General features: G+C 46.3%; 1 protein-coding gene across 2 annotated transcripts in view; it reads left to right on the top strand.

The window, feature by feature from the left end:
• The window catches only part of ELL (elongation factor for RNA polymerase II), a 135,748-nt gene that overhangs the window by 5,215 nt on the left and 109,213 nt on the right, over positions 1-21,320 (top strand). The gene's annotated exons all lie outside the window — the stretch shown is intronic.

Raw genomic sequence — 21,320 nt, 5'->3', positions numbered from 1 at the left:
GGCTGGAACGAAGAGCGTAGCTCCACCAGGTATGGCTTGGGTTGATGCTGCTGTTAGTTGCATCCAGACAGGTTGCTCCCACAGGTTGTTTATCATCTTCCATATTTGTGGAGCAAGAATGAGGGCTTTCAAACTCGTGCACTTGTGTCAGGGGTTTCTGACCAATTGCCATCGTGCCCTGCCCCTTCCCCAAGGAATGGTAGGCCAGCCAGGGAGAAAGCTGGCTCAGGGGCACTTGGTGGGGCAGGGAGAGGCTGGCGCTCTCCGGCCGTCCCTCCAGTTGCCCTAGCCGTGGACGTAGTTTCCACTGAACTCTCCCTTGCCGCGCCACCCTCAGCCGTCAGGGCCCTTAGACTAGCGTGTTCGCCGAGAAGCCCCCCTGGTACCGTGAGTGCCGAAGGACCCCACCTTCCCTCCCTTCTACTTAGGTAGGGAGCTCCATGCGGGCCAGGGACTGCATCCAACAACTTAGTGAACTTGTACCTGCCCCAGTGCCTAGAGCAGTGTTTGACACACAGTGAGCACTTAACTTTACCGTACACCAAAAAAAAAGAGGGTCAGAAGTGGCTTTGGATTTCAGAGACAATTTGAGAATCTTGATCCTTGGCCCAAGAGGAGTTTTATTTTGGCCTCGAGAGGGAGGCCTAGATTTTTGTCTCTTGGACTGCGTGGACATTTTGGTTCTCGATGCTACTAGTATCGTAAGCTTTCTGCTGAGTTCTGTGAGGATCTGGATGGTGTGACTTAACAGTTCTTTGCAATTCAGTACAGTATGGTATAGTGCTCTGAACACCGAGTAGGCATTTTAATAAAGAATTGGTTGGTTAAACCTGGTCTAACTTTTATTCTAATGTGCTTTTGTGTTTTACGAGTAACTTCAGGAGAAAGATGCACCTCGACCAATGAAACTCGAAATTAGTAACCCTGCTGAGAACGCCTTTCCTTAAATTTGGAGGGAAATTGGAGCCAGTGGGAAACACCAGACTTACACCACTGGAGACTAAAAAACCTCTTCTCCTCCCCCCCTTCCCGGACATTTTTGACAAGAGCACCTCTGAAAGATCAGTTCATTGCTTGCAACAGAAACCCCATCCTCTGCCACTTGTCAGCTGTGTGACTATGGGCAAGTCACTTCACTTCTCTGGGCCTCAGTTACCTTATCTGGAAAATGGGGATGAAGACTGTGAGCCTCACGTGGGATGAGCTACCCCAGCGCTTAGAACAGGGCTCTGCACATAGTAAGCGCTTAACAAATGCCAACATTGTTATTATAATGTCAGGATTAGGCTCTGTGGTGCTGCAAATCTAATGGCTCAGCTAGGTGAATTCCAGGTGTTGTCAGAGTTCCTTCTTCACGGGGAGTTCTTCTATAATGCGGGGGCTGTGTTCTTGATTACCTTGGATCTACCCCAGCGCTTAGTACAGTGCTTGGCACATAGTAAGAGCGTAATAAATACCACTCTTATCGGCACCACAGTAGATGTTCAGTCAGTAGCAGAATGCTCTGCACCCTGGCCACTCATTGATACCTTACTGTTTACAATTACAACCAAAGGGCCGAAACCACAAGCTACTCGGGGCTTCGGTACCGTAAGGCTGAGGCAGAGGTTAGGAAGGGTAGTGGCTTCACTCTCTGACCAGTGCCCCACACAGGACCGATTATTCCTACACCTAATCTACATGCGCCAACTTGTAGATTGTATTGTACCGGAACAGACTCATGTTGGGGAAAGAACATTCCCTAATTTTTCCATCGTGTAACTTCCAAACGAAAACACTTTTTTTTTTTTGAAACGGTACTTGTTAAGCACTTGTTAGGTGCCAGACACTGTACTAAGCCCCGGAGTAGATGAAGGAGAATCAGGTTGGACACAGTCCCTGTCCCACATGAGGCTCGCAGTCTAAATCTGAGGGAGGGAGGATTTAGTCCCCATTTTACAGATGAGGTAACGGAGACACAAAGAAGTGAAGTGACTTGCTCAAATCGCACAGCAGACGACTGGCGGAGGCGAAACAGGACTCAGGTCCGCCGATTCCCGGGCCCGTGATCTTTCCGCTCGGCCGTGCCGCTTCTCAGACGTGTGTTTGCAGCAAAACTGGGTGGCCCGAATCAATCATATTTATTGAGTGCTTGCTGTGTGCAGAGCACTGTATTAAGGCTTGGGAGAGTACACTGTAGCAGAGGCGGAAGACATGTCCCCTGCCCACAGTGAGCTTACAGTCTAGAGGGGCAGACAGTAATATAAATAAATTACGGTTATGTACCTAAGTGCCGTGGGGCTCAGGGTGGGGTGAATAAAGGGTACAAATCCAAGTGCAGGACAACTCGAGACTTCAAATAAGCAGCGGGATGGAAATGAGCGCTCGCTTTTTTTTTTTTTTTTTAAAAAAAACAACTTTCCACAAATGCTTTTGGTTTGGACAGATTACCTCAGAAACCCCTCACATTTCAGATGCTTGTCATATGCAGGGGGGTTTTTATATATATTTTTGAGAAACGAGCTTACGCTAGATTTGCTTTGGACTGATGTTTTTCTAGGTTAAGATACATGCCCTATAGCAGTACTTTATCTTTGAAAGGAGGTCACTATATATGGCCCTAACATGAGTTGGCTTCCTACCACAAATTTGAGGCTGCCCTGGTTCCAACAAGCCCGTTCAGAGCATTAAGCCCTTCTCTTCCCTTCCCACCGAGATACCCGTTTACCTCCAGTTGGGTTTCGCTTGGAAGGGATGCTTCTGCTAAGCGGTAACTTCTCCACAGTTAGGTTCTTCTGCCTCTTGGTGTTCTCTGTCTCTACAAACCAACTGCAGCTCAGCAGTGGTGGTGTCTCAGTGCCTCAGTTCCCTCATCGGTAAAATAATAATCATAATAATAATGATGGTATTTAAGTGCTTACTATGTGCCAAGCACTGTTCTAAGTGCTGAATGGGGATTGAGACTATGAGCCCCATGTGGGACAGGGACTGCCCTGGAAGTTGGTGAATGATACTGTTCTCCATAGGTTCAGTCCTTGTAGGGTGGCCATATGTCCACAGATTTTCAGCTGGCCGGTCCCCCTCCAGGCCTGATATAGTTCCGGACATCCTTACACCTGGTAGTTTTATTTTTAAATGTCCAGCAACTGTGTAAGGTTCTGCCGACTTCCCACAAAGAACCTTTTTGTGGCTATCCTTCTGACCCCCCCACCCCCCACCCCCCTTTACTTACGTAACGCACGTTGCGTTACATCCGTTGCCCGTGCCACGATTAAGGCGAGTGTGGCTGTCTTATCAGTTATGAAACACAAATCTAATGAATGCCATCCGGAAATGGACCCAAGTACAAACAGTAGTTATTTCCCACAAGGTAAATTGACACCGGTTTTTCCTTTTTGCTATTTGTACTAGCACTTATTTAAACACAAAGGGGCGGGTGCCTGGAATTCTCTCATGTCATCAGTGACCGTCCCGACCCTCCACCATGGTTTTTGCTGCCCATTCTTATCCCATAATAGTTTAGGAGAAATCTGGGGGCAGGTGGCAGACCAGGTGTCAAGGCTGTCACTGGCGTGGCCAAGACTTGATGGGCCTGGAATTTAGCTTTTACAGACAAAAATGCCCACCGAACTAGAACCTTTCACAAGGAGGCAGCATGGCCTAGTGGATAGGGCCCGGGCCAAGGAGCCTAAAGGACCTGAGTTCTAGTACCGGCTCTGCCACCTGTCTGCTGTGTGACATTGGGCCAGTCACTTCACTTCTCTAGGCCTCGGTTCCCTTGTCTGTAAAATGGGGATTAAGACTGTGAGCCCCATGTGGGACAGGGACAGTGTCCAACCCGATTACCTTCTATCTACCCCAGCGCTTAGAACAGTGCCTGGCACACAGTAGGCGCTTAACAGATGCCACAATTATTACGTTATCATCATTCAGTCGACGTGTAAGGATTCTGGGACTGTCGTTCAAGCTCTCAGCCCACTTTCCTGCCACTAGTCTCTCTTTCCTCTCATCCTGGGGCCGAGGCTTCCTCAGGAAGCGTCGTCCGTTGCCTCTCTAATGGCAGATTCAGGGTAGTCTCTTTGGATTTGTGCTTGTGCATGTCACTGGTTTGGAGGAGCTATCCCCACCGGAGTGAGCTCTGGTTTGTTAATCAACTTTCCCTTTGGTTGAAGTACCCAACCCTGGGGGTTTTATCCTTCTCCGACAGTCCCCCTGGGAGGACAGAGCCTAGGAATCTCAAGGCCTTGCCGTTGAAAAAGCGGTTTATTTCGTCTTGGTTGTTCATGACTCTAGGTAAACTCCTTAGTTCAGAGGAATCTTCGTCTGTCGACGGTGAGGAAGTAATGGCTCTTCAGACGAATACAGACGGAAGAGAAGTGTAGTGTTGAGCCTAGGGGAAAGGCGCTTGAGAGCCACGCTCGCGATACTGTGTTGCTCAGCAAAAACGCTAATGGGAACAGAGGTTGTTTCATGGCCCAGTTCCTTTAGTGTTGGGCCCAAAGGACCCAAATCACATTATGCTCTATCAGGAAGGTCTTCCCTTTTATTTTAAACACTCCCATTAAACAAACAAATGAGCCTGAGAAGGATATGCCAGTTTAATCCTTTCGACGTAAAAATAACATTAAAGGTCAGATGTAAAACCCAAGGAATTTCCTCGGCTAGGCTGGAGGGGCACATCCTTAACTTTATTTGAGTTCAAGACAGTTCCTCGACTCTCAGCACAAAATACTCTTGCTTTTGTTTCAGACCTTCTTCGGTGGTTGTATTTTTTAAACACGATGTGAGAAATGCACTTTAATTTCAGAAAAGGAAACCGACCTGGTAGTTGACTGCTGCCTTACTACGGCTCAGTTTTTTCCAACTCTTTCAGGAGATCGGGTACGGAAAAGAGTGGGTAGGTTGTGTTGCCTCTTGAATGCACCACTGGCTGCTCTGAGTCAAAAAGAGCTCTTTCTTTAAAAGCGGGTAGCCGCTCGATGACACTAGGGGAAAAGCTGTGGCTCGGCCCAGTTTTTTTTTTTTTTTTTAACTTACGGAGCAGAAGTCAAGTCCAGATGAGACTAGCGATTCCTCTTGTCCATAAATAAAGTCATTTGTTGCCTGTCTCTACTGTGAAATAAGCCCCTGGGAGTCAGAAGGTCATGGGTTCTAATCCCAGCTCCACCACTTGTCTGCTCTGTGGCCTTGGGCAAGTCACTTCACTTCTCTGGGCCTCAGTTACCTCACCTGTAAAATGGAGATTGAGACTGAACCCCACTTGGGGCAGGGGACTGTGTCCAAACCGATTTGCTTGTGTCCACCCCAGCACTTAGTACAGGGCCTGGCACATAGTAAGGACTTAACAAATTCCACAATTATTATTATTATTTTTGGTATTATAAACTCCTGGATGGCAGGGATCAGGTCTTCTACCTCTACTGTCCCCTCCCAAACACAGTAAAGCACAAGTACAGTGCTTTACTGACACAGTAAGCTCTCAATAACGATTGTTTGATTTTTGTTGCGATTAGTGGTCATTGGGGAAGTTTTCCCGCCACCGTGATCCTTTCCGAGTGTCCACATAAGAGCCGAAGTTCCGAGGGAAACGACTTAGCTTAGAAGCCTATTGGGAAAGCATACCAATGAGTGGTGAAGTACCTAGTTGGAATGATGGGAAAAGAGTGTTTTGAGCCATTGCGTGACTGTGAAGTTGGTGGCCATTCAAATGGTGAATTCTACTGCAGCCTGTCCTCAAGGTGAAGTGGTCTTGAGCCTCTAAGGACCTCCATTGTTTATTGATTCCGGCTGCTCATATTTTAATTGAATGTCGTGAGTTTGAGCACTTTGAAAAGAAAGTGAGACAAAGAAGGACTCTATTGTGTTTCTCCCCTAAAAATCTTAACTCTATGGCCTAAAACGTTTGTAGCGTGCATCCATAAATGTACATGCATTACAATCAAACTGCTTTATAACCAAGCTTCCGTATGTTGACTATTTTCCACCGGTCCTAGCAATTTTATTGGACTTTTAAAAGTCCCCTGTACAAAGAATTCCCTTTTTAACAAAGCGCACCCCCTCCCCTCAAATTAATCCTTTCAAGAATTTTATGGTATATCATTATAATAATGTTCCACATGCTAACTGACATCACTTAGATTGTGGGCCTGCCCCCCCCCCCCCCGCCGAGGGATGTAGACCCTCATTTTTTTTTTTATGGTATGCACTTAATGTTGTCAAGCCCTGTTCTAAACGCTGGAATAGATCAAATGGGACCCAGTCCCTGTCCCAACTTGGGGTTCACAGTCTTAATCCCCATTTTACTGATGAGGTAACTGAGGCACAGAGAAGAGCGACTTGCCCAAGCTCACACAGCAGTCAATGGCGGAGCCGGGATTAGAACCCAGGTCCTTCTGACTCCCAGGCCCACGCTCTATCCACTAGGCCAACCCTTCTCATCTGTAGTACAGTGCTCTTAATACAGTGCTCTGCACACAGTGAGCGCTTAATAAATACTACTATTTCTGCTCCACCTTCTGCATAACAAAGCTTTGATCTGCTTAGACACCTAAGCTACAGCTCTGTCTTTAAAATGATGGAACAGAAAGAGGGTTTTGAGCATGAGGAATTCCTCAAGAAAGTTTGGACTGGTGTTCTAGCTGGAGAAAATGACTTAATCTGTAAGAGATGAAAAACAAGCCTGAAAATTGGCTGCTGATCTGAAATGAGGTAGCCTGTGCTCCAATCTCCAAATCGAAAAGAGTGATGGTATGTGGCCAGCCTTGGGGAAATGGTATTAGGCGCTCCAAGGACCAGAGTGCTACAGTTAGAGAAAAGTGAGAAAGAGAAGCAGAGTAGCCTAGTAGATAGAGCACGGGCCAGGGAGTCGGAAGGGCCTGGGGGTCAGACGGACCTGGGCTCTTGTTTCAGCTCTGCCACTTGTCTGCTGTGGGACCTTGGGCAAGTCACTTCTTTGGGGCTCAGTTACCTCATCTAGAAAATGGAGACTTAAGACTGTGAGCCCCACATGGGACAGGGACCGTGTCCAACCTAATTTGCCTGTAACCACCCCAGCTCCTCGTACAGTGCCTGGCACATAGTAAGTGCTTAACAGATACCATAAAAAAATGAGGTCCTTTTGAATTTACTTCACATCAGAAATGATCTTTACAATGCCTGATGGTTAAGCAGGGACAGAGCCAAGATGTAGCCCTACATTTCAGTGTGTGTATGTGTGTGTGTTTTAATCTGTCATGATTTGGAAATATTTTTAAATACTTTTATTCTCAAAAAAATCAATGCAGCCCAGGAACCATGCAGTAACCAACTGGCACGTGCAACACTTTGCTGTCATCTTCAGCAGCTAGTTTGTGCATCCCAGTGCTTTCTAGCAACTTTCCAGAAATTGTGTCAGTCAACAGACCAAACAAATCATTTGGGCAACGAAGTGGGTTTTTTCACATCCCAAAGGATGATTGTGAAATGCCATTCAGGAAGGGGTAGAACCAGGTAAATTATTATTTGAGAAACTATATTGTGATAACAGTGCTCTCTCAGACCTGTGAATGCCAGGTTTCAATTAATGCAGGAGCATTGGCGAGTAAAGGGCTTGGCAGCTAATTGGCGCGCGGTATTTTTTTTTTTTTTGGTTTCTTTTTAAAGAATCAAATAAGCAACAAGGTATCTGCCATAGCAGCTGTTTGCATAGGTCTGGAGCATTAAGATTAAGGAATTTTGCCTTGATTTTCTTTTTATTAAAAGGCTTTTTTTCCCTGCTAAACTTCCTCGGAGACTGACTGACTGAAATTATGCAGTATCCAGGCAGATTTTTAGGTTTGATTTGTAATGCTTACTGTGCTAGCCAACAGCTCACTTCCTCACTGATATTATTTTGGAGCAATTTGCAGAGAAATAATCCAGTGTGGCAGTCGTTGGCCTGGCACTGAAAGTTTAAACAGCATTCTCCTAGTCAGGGACCTTTTCCATGCATTCAGTCAAGTTTGTAGACATCCAGTCTTGCAGTGGGATGCATGAGAGTGATTAATTTTTTTTCTTCACTTTCTGATTTAAAAATTTGCCATTGAATGAAAAGCTAAGCAGCACATGCTTCAGGCCAGCAAAGCTGGGTCAACCTTTTCATCTGTTTCCTTAAACCAATCCAGACCCCCCTGCAAATTTGGTAGTTTGATATTTATCATTAGAGTAGGTTTTTATTGAAAAAGCAGCGTGGCCTCGTGGCAACAGCTCAGGCCTCGGAGTCAGGGGACCTGAGTTCTAATCCTGCCTCCACGTGCCTGCCGTGTGATCTTGGGCAGGTCACTTACCTTCTTTGGGCCTCAGTTTCCTCACCTGTAAAGTAGGGATTTAGTGCCTGCTCTCCCCCTTTGATTGACACCGCCCCCCTTTCTCCTGGCCCCCCGGCCCGTGGAACAGGGACTGCGTCCGACCTGATTATCTGCACTTGGATTTGTGCTCTCTATTCAGCCCCACAGCGCTTATGTAAATATCCATAACTTATTTATATTAATGCCCGTTTCCCCTTCTTGACTGTAAGCTCGCTGTGGGCAGGGAACGTGTCTCCCAACTCCATTATATTGTCCTCTCCCAAGAACTTAGCACAGTGCTGTGCACACAGTAAGCGTTCAGTAAATACCATTGATTACCTTGTGTTAATCAGTGACATTTATTGAGCATTTACTATGTGCACAGCACTGTGCTAAGCACTTACCTGGTATCTACCCCAGTGCTTAGTACAGTGCTGGGCATGTAGTAAGTGCTTAAAAAATGTCATTATTATTGCAAACTGTCATCATTCTGGATTCTATCTGGAATGTTGGTTGCGAAAAAAACGCTCTTTTTATCTTGGGGAATGATTGTCCTTTCTGATTTGGAGTCGGGTCTACTTGTTATCCTCCGTGTAAGCGACTCAGAGGGTTTCAGAAGGCAAGGCTCGTTGCAGGCATGTGGTTTTTCTCTGTTTTTGTCAGCAGAAGCAGGACGTTTTTCCTATTCTTATCTCCGGACTCTTAGTTCTCCCTTTTCAGAATCTGGTGTAACCATTAAACTGCCACAGGTTCTGTGATGTGAACTCCGAAGCATACACATCTCATTTCAGGGACAGTTTTGCACACTTAGAAGAGTGTGTTCTTTCTTTCCCCCGTTCATCACTTTATTTTTGGAACAGGTTTGTTACCACCGTCTGGCTGTACAAACAAAAATGTATTTAGCACAGAGCTAGCTCTGTTTTCCCTCGCTGGAGCGGATCTGGGGGATGAGAGGGAGGGCAAAGACCTCCGGGGCAGGGAGCGATGCTGCCCCTTCTCATCGGCCAAGCCCTACATGGTACGTACTCCCGAGAGAGACTCCAAAAGGGGGCCTCTGCTTTGCCGACGTGGCAAGCAGTCCCAGGCAGGGATGTAAAAATGAGAAGTACCCCTTTCAAGGAGAGGAGCAGCGTGGCCTGGGAGTCAGAGGACCTGGGTTCTAATCGCGGTGCTGCCAGGTGCTTGCTCTGTGACCCTCTAGACCGCGAGCTCATTGTGGGCAGGGAGTCTGTTTATTGTTCTACTGTCCTCTCCCCAGCGCTCAGTACAGTGCCCCGCACACAGTAAGCGCTCAGGAAATACGATTGAATGAACGAACGGACCTCGGACAAGTCACTTCCCTCCTCGGGGCCTCAGCTCTCCTGTTCTCCCTCCTACTTAGACTGCGAGCCCCAGGCAGGAAAGGGACTGTGTCCAACCTAATCGTATCCACCCCGGCAGTTAGAACGGTGTTTGCTTCATAGCAGGTGTGTAACAGATACCATAAAAGGCTCCCAGAAGTGCATTTTCAGGGAACCGTTCTCAAGTTCGCCGTCAAGGGTCTTTACTGACAACCTCCTGCCTCCGTCTCCTTGATTCCTCGCTCGGGGCAGGAACCAGAATCGCTTTTTGGGTAGCAGCTGCCGGTGCTGCTGACCATTCCATAGCTCCCAACGTGCCTCTCTCGGGCATTGAGATGTTGGAGTGGGAGTGGAGGGGTGTGTTGAGAACTCTGGAATGGGCAGCAGCGCATGCAGCTGCTGCCCCCAGAGTGATTCTGGTTCCTGCTTCCAGCCAGGAATGAGGGAGGAGGCCGAGGCCAGTCTGAAACGTCAAGCGCGGTCTGTTAACGGCGGGACTCGCACTTATCGGTTAACTGTTTAATATTTCACTGGCCATCTTTCATCTGTTCTCTCCGAGAGTCTGAACTGCAGAAATCTCTTCACAGAGGGCTAATAGTTCCTTGACATGTCGTCCCAGAGCCCTGCCAGAAAACAATCAGCCGTTCTAGGACTGCGTGTCCCAGAAACATTTGGGGCAGCAAACAGTAACAGGAGGCCCCATTTGGGCAGTAGGTGGGAAGCGGCAGCCGCTAACCACTGCCAGGTTTCTGGCGCCGATGGGGCCACTGCTGCTTTTCATTCATTTGTTAGTATTTCTTGAGCGCTTACTATGTGCAGAGCACTGTACTAAGCTTTCGCGCCTCCCTTTACCCCCCGCCGCCACCAGTTCGGCATCTCCTGAAATTGATTCCTGGTGCTGCTGCTCTGACGGAGGCCCCGGTGTCACGAAAGTAAATGGAAGTTCCCTTGAGAAGCAGCGTGGCCTAGTGGGTAGGGCACGGGCCTGGGAGTCAGAAGGACTTGGGTTCTCATCCCGGCTCTGCCACCTGTCTGCTGCGTGACCTTGGGCGAGTCACTTCAGTTGCCTGCGCCTCAGACGCCTCACCTGTAAAACGGGGATTGAGACTGTGAGCCCCATGTGCGACATGGACTGAGTCCAACCGGATTAGCTTGTATCTACCCCAGCGCTTATAACAGTGCCCGGCACAGAGTAAGCACCTAAGAGATACCATTTAAAAAAAAAAAGAAAAAGTTGATCATTTTCTTGGGTCTCCTCTTTCTCTCGAGGATTCTCCCACTGTTCGTCTTAACGTCCTTCGTGACCATCAGGGTTTCAGAAATGCCGTTACTGGGTCAGTCCCATGGTCAACCCACCCCAAAATTCCGTGTCCGACGAGGACAACAGAATGCTTGAAGGAACTGTATGAGGGATTCAGTGATTTTTTTTTTCTCTCCCCCCCACCCCTTTTTCCTTCGGGAGAACTAATTGCTGCTGCCTTGGACTCCAGTGAATATTGCTCCTCACTTCTCTTCCTAGTAAATCAAATGCATCGTTAGGGTTGAGGGAAGAGCTGTCCAGAGCAAGGCAATCTGAGCCAGGCTTGTAGTTGGACAGGCAAAGCTTGATGAGCTCTGCACACAGGCTAGTCTTAATCTTGCCACCTCAACTGAAGAGAAACTCAGTAGCGGATTAAAAAAAAATCCTACAAATGGCTCATTCAGCTCTCTGGCCGTGCTCTTTACAGGGGCCTCTTGGGATCGGTCCCAGTGAATACGGCAGTATGTTTGGCCTGCTTCGAAAGAAATGTGAAGCGTTGCCTTTTATAAACAGAAACTGGGGCTGTGGATGACCATACCTGAGCTTCAGTGGTGCCATAAGGGAGACTTTAATATTTGATCTTGATGTGGTTTTTCCCTGTTACCTATTAACCCACAGTTGGTCATTTTGTCACTGGACTAATAGGACTCCTTTGCCGAAGTGCAATAATACTGATTGCTTACAGAATAGATGAGTCATCGATGTCCTTCAGTTAGAACTCCACGTAGGTTGGTCAAATTTACTTAGCCCAGTCTAAAAGCCAGAGTGGAACTGCAGTAGTTTTTAATGCTCGGGAGAAATTTTCCTTTTGGATGTAGCTAAATAACTATTTTTGTCAAAGTCTAAAGGTCATCTTCAAACCTGATTCATTTCAGGTCAGTGATCCCTCCCCTCTCCAGAGAGGTTACATATAGCCCCGGTAACTTCCCGTGATTGGGAAGAACAGAGAAATCTCATTCTAAAAATTTATCATTTTGAGGTAGAAGCCCAGAGACCCAAGTATGACTAATATATCGGAAGACTGTTTCCTCAGCGAAATTACACAGAAAGGGAAAATAATCTTTCCTTTGTAGGGTGAGCGAATATTTGGTATTCATAAAGTACCTCTTGAGATGCAGGCTCCTAAATATGTAAATGGAACCAAACAGAAAAGCAGATTTAAGACTATACAGGGTTTGCTTGTTTCTTCAGTGATATGGTGAATCCAGTGCCTTTTATTTACTTAAAGAAGGCATGTGGCTTTCAGACAAACTCAGTTTCCACACATTAGTGATTATTTTGGCCAATACTGCCATCATTTGAATTAATAAAGCTTGGATTAATTTTTCTCAGAACAACAGGTTCCTAATGTTAAAGATGTTTACACCATGAAATCCAGCCTGCATTAGTGTTTTAATGAAGTGATGTTCCTGTGATTTTTTTTTTCTTTCATTTAGACTGTCAGGCTAACAAGATGGTGAAGTCTGTGATTACTAGAATATTTCACACTATCTAGAACAGAACCCTCTGGTCTTATATATATACTGGATTTTTATAAATTCACAATCCTGTTCTCTTTTGGCTTTCCAAAATTGGTGCCTTTCCTGTTAATTTTAAATTTCTATTTTGTCCAGCTCCTCCCTCCTGTTCCCTCTTCACCATCCAAAACACTCCTTAATCACCCGGCTTCAGCCTTCCTGCTTCTGATGCAGGCTAGAGGGATGAGAACATTCAATCACTTGCATTCATTTTTCCTTCATTTTAGTGTGAACCGTATTCATCACCTCTTAGTCTGTAGGAGTCAGTGTGAAATGATTTCCAGGGTGTTTACACCTTGAGAAGATGTAGCATGTCAACATGATAAAGAGACAGGAGACCTAGCCTCTACCAGGCCCACTGCTGAATTGCACTTTTGTAATCTTTCACTTGTAAAACGAGCATAAAATTAAACCATAGGTGAAGCTCTTTGCAGTCGTCAATTGAAAGGCTCTTTGGAAAGGCAGAATTGATTTCAGTAGTATTATTTCTGTCTCTTGCCAGGACCCTTTGATTTTTTTGTCTTGTAGATTTAGCAGTTGCAGTGTGGCTGACCTTCTTCCTCTTGCGGGATTGCCTCTGTGCTCTCACCCCGATACTCTTCCCCCCGCAGGTGTATGTGAGGTGATTCGATCCGGGGCGACCACCTCAGTAGGCAAACTTGTCAACCTCCAAAGTCTGGCTAACTACGAAAAGATTCTCACCGCTTGCGGGGCCACAACGCCCTCCTTTACTCCTGCTCTTCTCTCGTTAGTTTTGCAGGTAGAAACGTGGCCAGATGGGTGCCGCTTTTTACCGTGTGAAGCGGTCACCGGGCCTGGTGCGGCCTTTTCGACTAACGTATCGAATAACGTTTTTGATTTGGAGTCTTGAGCCTGAGGAGGCAGTGGCAGCTTGGGGTGAGCGCATCAGGATTCAGCGAAGCCCCCCAGGAGGTGAACGAGTCCACGAGGTTTCTCTCCTGCGGCTCTCAGGAGGAGACTGGAAGTGATGGTGAAAACCCGACAGTGAGGGAAGATTCATTCAGTCAGTCAGTCAGTCGTGTTTATTGAGCACTTACTGTGTCAGAGTACTGTGCTAAGTGCTTGGGAAAGTAAAATACAACAATAAATAGCAACATTCCCTGCCCACAACGAGCTCACAGTTATTATCAATACAAGTAACTAAAATTTCAGATATGTACATAAATGCTATGGGGCTGGGAAGGGGAAAGAGCAAAGGCATAAATAAAATTACAGACATGTACATAAGTGCTTGGGGGCTGGAAGTGGGGGAGAGTAAAGGGAGCGAGTCAGGGGAAGATGTGTGGAGAAAGCAGTGAGATATTAATGTTAGGGCCTCCTGAAGGGGAGTGGAGTTTGGGTTTCTTGCCTTCCCTGGAAAAAAGGGGTTTAGGAAATCGGAGATGTTTTAGGTAATTGCTCATATGAAGCCTCAGAAAAATCACTCACACACATCCGTCCATTTTTAAAAAAAGTAAAAACTCTTGTTTTTGGTTACGTTCTTGTGGTCTGGATCATTCGATCAATATAAGCAAGGTAGTTTTCCCCAAATCTTTTCTGGCGGTAGGGTGTGGAAGAACTATTCACTTCCAGGGTACATTTTTGCCACATATATGCGGGAAAGCAGCCCTTGCTTTTCCTAGTTTAGGATTTTTGTACAGCACGAAGGCTGAAGCCAAGACAAACAGGCAGCTTAAATAAACAGCCTGACATATTCAACGGGGCTTGTACTTGATATAGGTCTATGAAGAAAAGATTCCTTTTCACTATTTTACGGTTTGAACCAAGCGGAGCAATAGCAATCGTATTTTTCCGAATGTCAAACTTCATTAGTTTTGGCCAAGGTAGTTCAAACAAATTCCAAGCAGGAAAGGTTAGATGATTGAGCAGGTTCAGGTGCTATTCTTGTTAACCAATGTGTGTACGGGAAACTTTCCATAAAATAGCTTCCATGAATGTAGCAAATTATGACCCTGAGCCTAGGGATTCATTACATTCCCTGTTGGATATCTTGGGGCTCTTGGATGGACTCCTTCCCCCCATCCCCTCTCTCCCCCCCCCCCCCCCAAGCCTACATTAGAAATGGACATAGGAGCTATTCAGTCATGAAAGCAACTCTACCAGTAGTTTAGGACAGGAATTGAGGAAGATTGGCCTTCTGAAAATGCAAACCCAATTTAGAAGAGCAGAGCAAATGCCCCCATCTCTAGGAAAAAACAAAAACAAAGCTAGCATCGTGGAGTTTTTAATAATCCAAAAAAATCATGCAGTTGCTCCAAAAAGAACGTTAGCTAAAACTCTGTATCAAACGTTGTTCTTTGGTGAAAAGGAATATTTTGACGATGAAAGGCACAGTTGAGCTTCTGCCTTTAAAAACACTCTCTAAAAATCCAAGCTGCACAGTGTCCCTGAAATGACTAGTTAATAAATGGATGAATGTATTCACCTGATGTCCAACTTTAAGGTACAGTCAGTTCTTCCACCCTGGGGGCTCGCACTAGGGTCCTGGCTAGAACACAGCCGCAGGTTCAGGGAACATTCTCCCAACAATGCGGGCCTGTCTGGATACAGTGCGGTGCTGTGTTGGGAGGGAGATATGTGCGCACGCACGCGGCTTTGGACACCCGGTAAGGATTGCGACGTGGGTTTGCTTTGACACAGCCCCCCGACTGTACGAATCTCAAATCTGTCGTCTGCTCACCCGTTCTACTCTGAGATCTACAGTACTTTTAACCAAGCATAAAACATCCCAGTTTTCCAGCTAAATGCCCTACTAGATAACAGTAATTATAATAATAATTATGGTACTTGTTAAGCACTATGTGCCAAGCGGTTCTAAGTGCTGGGGTAGATACTACAAGTTAAGCAGGTTAGATACAGTCCCTGTCCCACATGGGGCTCACACTCTTAATCCCCATTTTCCAGATGAGGTAACTAAGGCCCAGAGAAGTGAAAGGACTTGCCCAAAGTCACAAGGCAGACGTGGTAGAACTGCATTAGAACCTAGGTCCTTCTGGCTCCCAGGCCCGTGCTCTCTCTACCTAAGCCATGCTGCTTCTCGGTGACCCTTTCCAGGGAATGATGGAGGCAATTGCCCCCCATCCCCACCCCGTGCCCCCCCAAGGGAGTTTTGAGCCGGTCTCTCTGCCCCACCCTTCGTACCGGGGTCCCGACAAGGCCAGAGGGTTTTCAGTCAGGACTGGATAGGCCCACATGATGGCTTTTCTGGTCTGTTTGTGCTTTGAAGTCTGCCCCTTCCTGGTCACCATTCTCCCTTGTAAGAGAAAAGCTGTCATCCCGGGCTTGGGATGCCAGTTTCTTCTTCAGGAATGGCTGCAGTTGGTGGGTGGTAGAGAAACTCCCTCTCCCAAAAATACTTTAAGGAAATTATCATTTTCATCCCATGGCCATGTCTGTTGAATTACTGCCTAACATTGGAAATTTCTTTAAAAGCCTTGCTGACCACTGCCTATGGAGGCAATGGGGCCTAATGGAAAGAACACAGGGCTGGGGGGTCAGGAGACCCGACGTCTCGTTTTCCACTCGCCGGCTGGGTGACCTGGGGTAAGTCCCTTAACCACTCTGTGCCTCAGTTTCCTCACTGGTAACGGAGGGACAAGATGCCTGTTCCTCCTCCCTCCTCGACCGTGAGCCCCACATGGTCACTGTGGGCAGGGAATGTGACTGTTTATTGTTATAGTGTACTATGTGCTAGTAAGCACCCAATAAATACAGTTAAATGAATGAAGGGACTGTGTCTGATCTCATAATCCTGTCTCTCTCCCAATGCTTAGCATAGTGTTTGGCCCCTAGTAAGCACTTATTAAATACCATCATTAGTATGTGGAAGACGAGTCACTTTCCTTTAGCCAGTTGTTCCCCTAGTTCAATGAGACCATCTAAGAGGGCTGACAAAGATAAGCTAGTACTAGCCCCAACCAGTTAATGCTCTAGCCAGGCGAGTCATTGAGAGAGGTTTGAATATGAAAATGACTTAATAGGAAGCGTGCCAGAATTTGAATCTCTTAAATTAATTTTCATTACCATTGAGACCTTGTTGTCTGGATCATTTGCGCTTCTTCCCAGAAAGAATGCTCGGTAATTGTAATTTCCACTATAGTTGCTTGGTTAGAGCAAAATTCTTTGAACTGTTGTGCAGATTCTAATCCGGCCAGAATTTTCCATTTTGCATCTCTTGGCTAAGACCTCTTCCCCTAATGTGAGCCCAGAAGCAGAAAAGGGAAGAATATCTGGTTTCCTTACAGCATGCGTTAAAAAAAAAAAAATGTTATCGAGTGTCACCATTTTGTCTCCGATCTCTCCAAACAGAGGTACCCTTTTCATCCATCGCATTGGTGGCGTGTTCTGAGTAGCTCAGTCGAGATGGGGTATTCCGTTTGGGACAGAGAAATGCTGGCCGGAGGAAGCTAAAGGGGTGAAACGAGCTCATTTGTGCGCGGGGAGACACTTTCTCCAGTGTGAGCACGGCACTAGCCCTTGGCCTAGATTCATTTCTTAAAGGAACAAATTTCTAGGAAGTCCGGCGTTAGGACAGATCTATTCTTCCCCATTCCAGATCAGCCCTCAATCACAAAGTAATAACAATTGTTTAACACAGAAGTTCCCATTACAGCGTACTTGTTAAAATGTTTCAACTGTGGGCCAGCCCCATTTCTGAAGAATCCGCTGAGAACACACTGCTGGCCAGAGAGTTGGTGGGGTTTCATCCCCTTTAAGATCTCTCTCCTTACAGACCTGCCACATTTGTTCCGAATTGGGAGTCGGGTGTTGAGAGAGCACTCGGAGGCAGACTCTGAACAGATAATTTGCCTAAAATTCCTCCTTCTCTGACCGACTTGTTAAACTTCCAGGACTTCCCGGTCCTCAGGAACTCTCAGTGTAGGGATTTTTAATTTTTTTGGCTGAAGCAGTGACAGTCCCTCTGGGAAGTGAGTCACTTTCAGGGGCCCCGGGTTGACTTGTAGAAGCTCCTCACTCCCACAGACTGAACACTATAGGAGCCATCTGCAGATTAAGCATCTGCTAAACTATGATCTTTTTAATAATGGTGGTATTTGTTCAGTGCTTACCGTGTGCCAAGCACTGAACTAAGCACTGGAGTAAATACAAGATGACCAGGTTGAACACAGTCCCCGTCCCACAGAGGGTCACAGGTTTAATCCCCATTTTACAGATGAGGAAACTGAGGCACAGAGACTCTTGGCAGACTCTTGTTCATAGCACCCTTCGGTTGTTTATTTTTGTGCTTTTTTTGGTTATGTTTTTGTGTTTTGTTGTGTGGTTTCTTCATTCCTGATGTTTCTCCCCACTCATACTTTTAGATTGTGAGCCTCCCTCCAACCCCCCAACTGAGGGACAAGGACCGGGTCTAATTCCCACCTGTGTATTCTCTCCCAGTGCTCAGTATGGTGCTCTGCACATAGTGAGCACTTAATAAATACTTCTGAGAAGCAGCATGGCCTACTGGAAAGGGTATGGGCCTGGGAATCTGAGGACCTGGGTTCTCCCAATTGCTTGTCGTGTGACCTTGGGCAAATCTCTTAACTCTGGGCCTCAGTTTCCTCATCTGTAAAATGGGGATTGAATCCCTGTTCTCCCTCCTATTTAGACTGTGAGCCCCTATTTAGACAGGGACTGGCTCCAACCTAATTAACGTGTATCTACCCCAGCGCTTAGAACAGTGCCTGACACACGGTGAGTGCTTAACAAATACCATGATGATAATGATGATAATCATGAAAAGTGCTATTTAGGTGATCACTCGTGAAGGAGACCGCCGTACACCATTGATAATAGTGGGTGACTGCCGGTAGACTCCCTGAATGCTGTTCCATCCTGATAGACCCCTCCCCCCCCCCAAATTGTAAACTCGTTATGGGCAGGGAACAGGTCTGCCAATTCTGTTGTAATGTTCTCTCCCAAGCGCTTAGTACCGTGTTCTGAACATAAGTGCTCAGTAAATGCCATTGATTGATTGATAGATGAGAAGGGGTGCCTTCCAGAGAGATTAAAGCTATAGAAACTTCAAAAAAAAAAGGCTTTGTGCATCGACAGTGTATATATTTATTACTGATAACTAAATGTGCTTGCTTTGTTCAGTTTTTTTCTACCTTTAGGAGAACATATGAGCAGAAAAATGTGGGATGTAAAGCTAATCGCTACTATTCTAGCAGTATCACCCAGTAAACCGAAGATATTTTAAGGCAAATAACCTTATTTTTTTCAGCAGGAGATTGGTTTTGATCGTACTGAATACCTTGATCTTGTCTAGGAGATTGATCTCATTGCTGCCAAATAGGTTTAAATTTGAATAGGCACAGTTGGAATTTTTGTTGGGCCTTCTCTTATTTACCCCATTTGAAGCTTCCACGGGCTGAAATTTGCACTAACTTAACAGGAAAATGTGTAAAGAAAGCCTTCATGTTGATGTAAAGTCAACCATAAACGGAGTTTTACATTTATCTAATCAATCAGGGTGCAGAGCACTGTACTGAGCACTTGGGAGAGTACACTACCTCAGAGTTAACAGACCCATTCGCTGCCCATAACGATCTTATGGTCTAGAGGGAGAGACAGCTGGTAATATAAATAAGTAATTTATAATGTATAATTTAAAGATATATTCATAGTACTGAGGGTGGAGTGAATAACAAATGCCCAAAGGTCACAGATCCAAGTACAGCTAATATGTAAACCTGATCATTCAAACACGACCGCCTAATCTAATTTGTTCTGCAGTGGTTTAATGGCCATTAGGGAGTCTTAATTTTATTCTTACTCATGGACAATTTATTCACAACATTGGCCAGCGTTACAGGCTCCAGTATTCCTGATTTTGTGGCTTCTCAAATGTGGGGAAATTGCCATCGCTCTCTGAGTGTGAAGTTAGAAACTCTTCTGCTACTTCGAATACTTGCAAGTAAAATGGACTTCATTATTTTGTGGCCATTTCATTAGACTTTGATAAGCTCGCTGTTCAGAGGATACTGTTGCTCTTGGGCACTCTTCGTTCTCTAAAACTCAAGTTGTATTTATATGTAGTCCTCTGTGACAGTGGTATCTTCATGCTGCCATGGATAATAATAATAATGTTGGTATTTGTTAAGCGCTTACTATGCGCAGAGCACTGTTCTAAGTGCTGGGGGAGAAACAGGGCCATCAGGTTGTCCCACGTGAGGCTCACAGTCTTCATCCCCTTTGACAGATGAGGTAACTGAGGCACAGAGAAGTGAGTGACTTGCCCACAGTCACACAGCTGACAAGCGGCAGAGCTGGGATTCGAACCCATGACCTCTGACTCCCAAGCCCGGGCTCTTTCTACTGAGCCACGCTGCTTCCCCAAAACAAGACAACATTATCATGATAAATAGAATCAAGATAATGTTGGTATTTGTTAAGCGCTTATTATGTGCCGAGCACTGTTCTTAGCACTGCGGGAGATGCAAGGTAATCAGGTTGTCCCACGTGGGGCTCACAGTCTCAATCCCCATTTTACAGAGGGGGTTAACTGAGGCCCAGAGAAGTGAAGTGACTTGTTCAAGGTCACACAGCTGATAAGTGGCAGAGCCGGGATCAGAACCCATGACCTCTGACTCCCAAGCCCAGGCTCTTTCATACACAAGTGCTGTGGGGCAGGGAAAGGGGGGGGGCGGATAGAGCAAAGAGAGTGAATTGAGGTGACGCGGAAGGGAGGGGGAGCTGAGGAAGTGGGGGGGGCTTAGTCTGGGAAGGCCTCTTGGAGGAGGTGAGCCTTCAGTAGGACTTTGAAGGGGGGGAAATGTGATTGGCGGATTTGAGGAGGGAGGGCGTTCCAGGCCAGAGGTAGGACGTGGGCCAGGGGTCGACGGCGGGATAAGCAAGAACGAGGCACCGTGTGAAGGTTGGCACTAGATTGCTACTGGGCTGGGGACTCCGTGTGCCCCGGCTCCAGGGGCGCCGCCATGGCCCTGACCCCGTCTTCATTCTGAGGGATTGTCGCTCTCTGTTGCCAAATTATACTTTCCAAGAGCTTAGTAGAGTGATCTGCACATAGTAAGCGCTCAGTAAATACGATCGAATGAATGAATGAACGCTGAGCATCCTAGGCAGTGCTCTCTGGAGCCCCGAAGATCCACAAGCAAAAATTGAGCTTCACAAACATGTGCATAAGGCTGTTTTGCAACTTTATGCTTTAGCGAAGCATTTTGACAGCTCTAGTCTAAAGTAGTGTTTGATGCTATGAATATATTCTCCCTTAAAGCTTTAGGGTAAACAATTTGGCAGTCTGTAATGCCTTGACACCTTAGAATTAAATACAAGCCCCCACAATAACTGCTCCAATCACAATGGCCCAATCTCTCTTTGCTACTTGGTAGTATCACCTACACATGTGAAAGGAAAAAAGCCTTAAAGAAAACAGAGGAAATGGATTTGCTGTGCAAAAGGCATCACACAGGGCACTTTTTCAGCTTTTGGGTTTTTGTTTTATACCTGTACTTGGTAAGCACCTACTATGGGGCAAGCACTGTACTAAGCGCTAGGGCAGATACAAGGCAATCGGGTCGGACACCTTGTCCCACATGGGGCTCACAGTCCAAGAAGGAGGGAGAAGATTTAATCCCCACTTTACAGTCGAGGTAACTGAGGCCCCGAGAATACTAATTGTAATAATTGGTGTGTTAAGCATTTACTATGTGCCAGGCCCAGTACTATGCGCTGGGGTGGGCACAAGCAAATCATGTTGGACACAGTCCCTGTCCCACATGGGGTTTGCAGTCTTCACCCCCATTTTCCAGATGAGGTCAGTGAGGCCCCCAGAGAAGTGAAGTGACTTGCCCAAGGTCACACAGTAAACCAAACACCTCCTGACTCCCATACTTCG

The sequence above is a fragment of the Ornithorhynchus anatinus genome, chromosome X1, assembly GCF_004115215.2.
Source record: "Ornithorhynchus anatinus isolate Pmale09 chromosome X1, mOrnAna1.pri.v4, whole genome shotgun sequence".
In the NCBI taxonomy this organism is placed as follows: domain Eukaryota; kingdom Metazoa; phylum Chordata; class Mammalia; order Monotremata; family Ornithorhynchidae; genus Ornithorhynchus; species Ornithorhynchus anatinus.
This window is presented reverse-complemented; position numbering and strand designations above follow the sequence as displayed.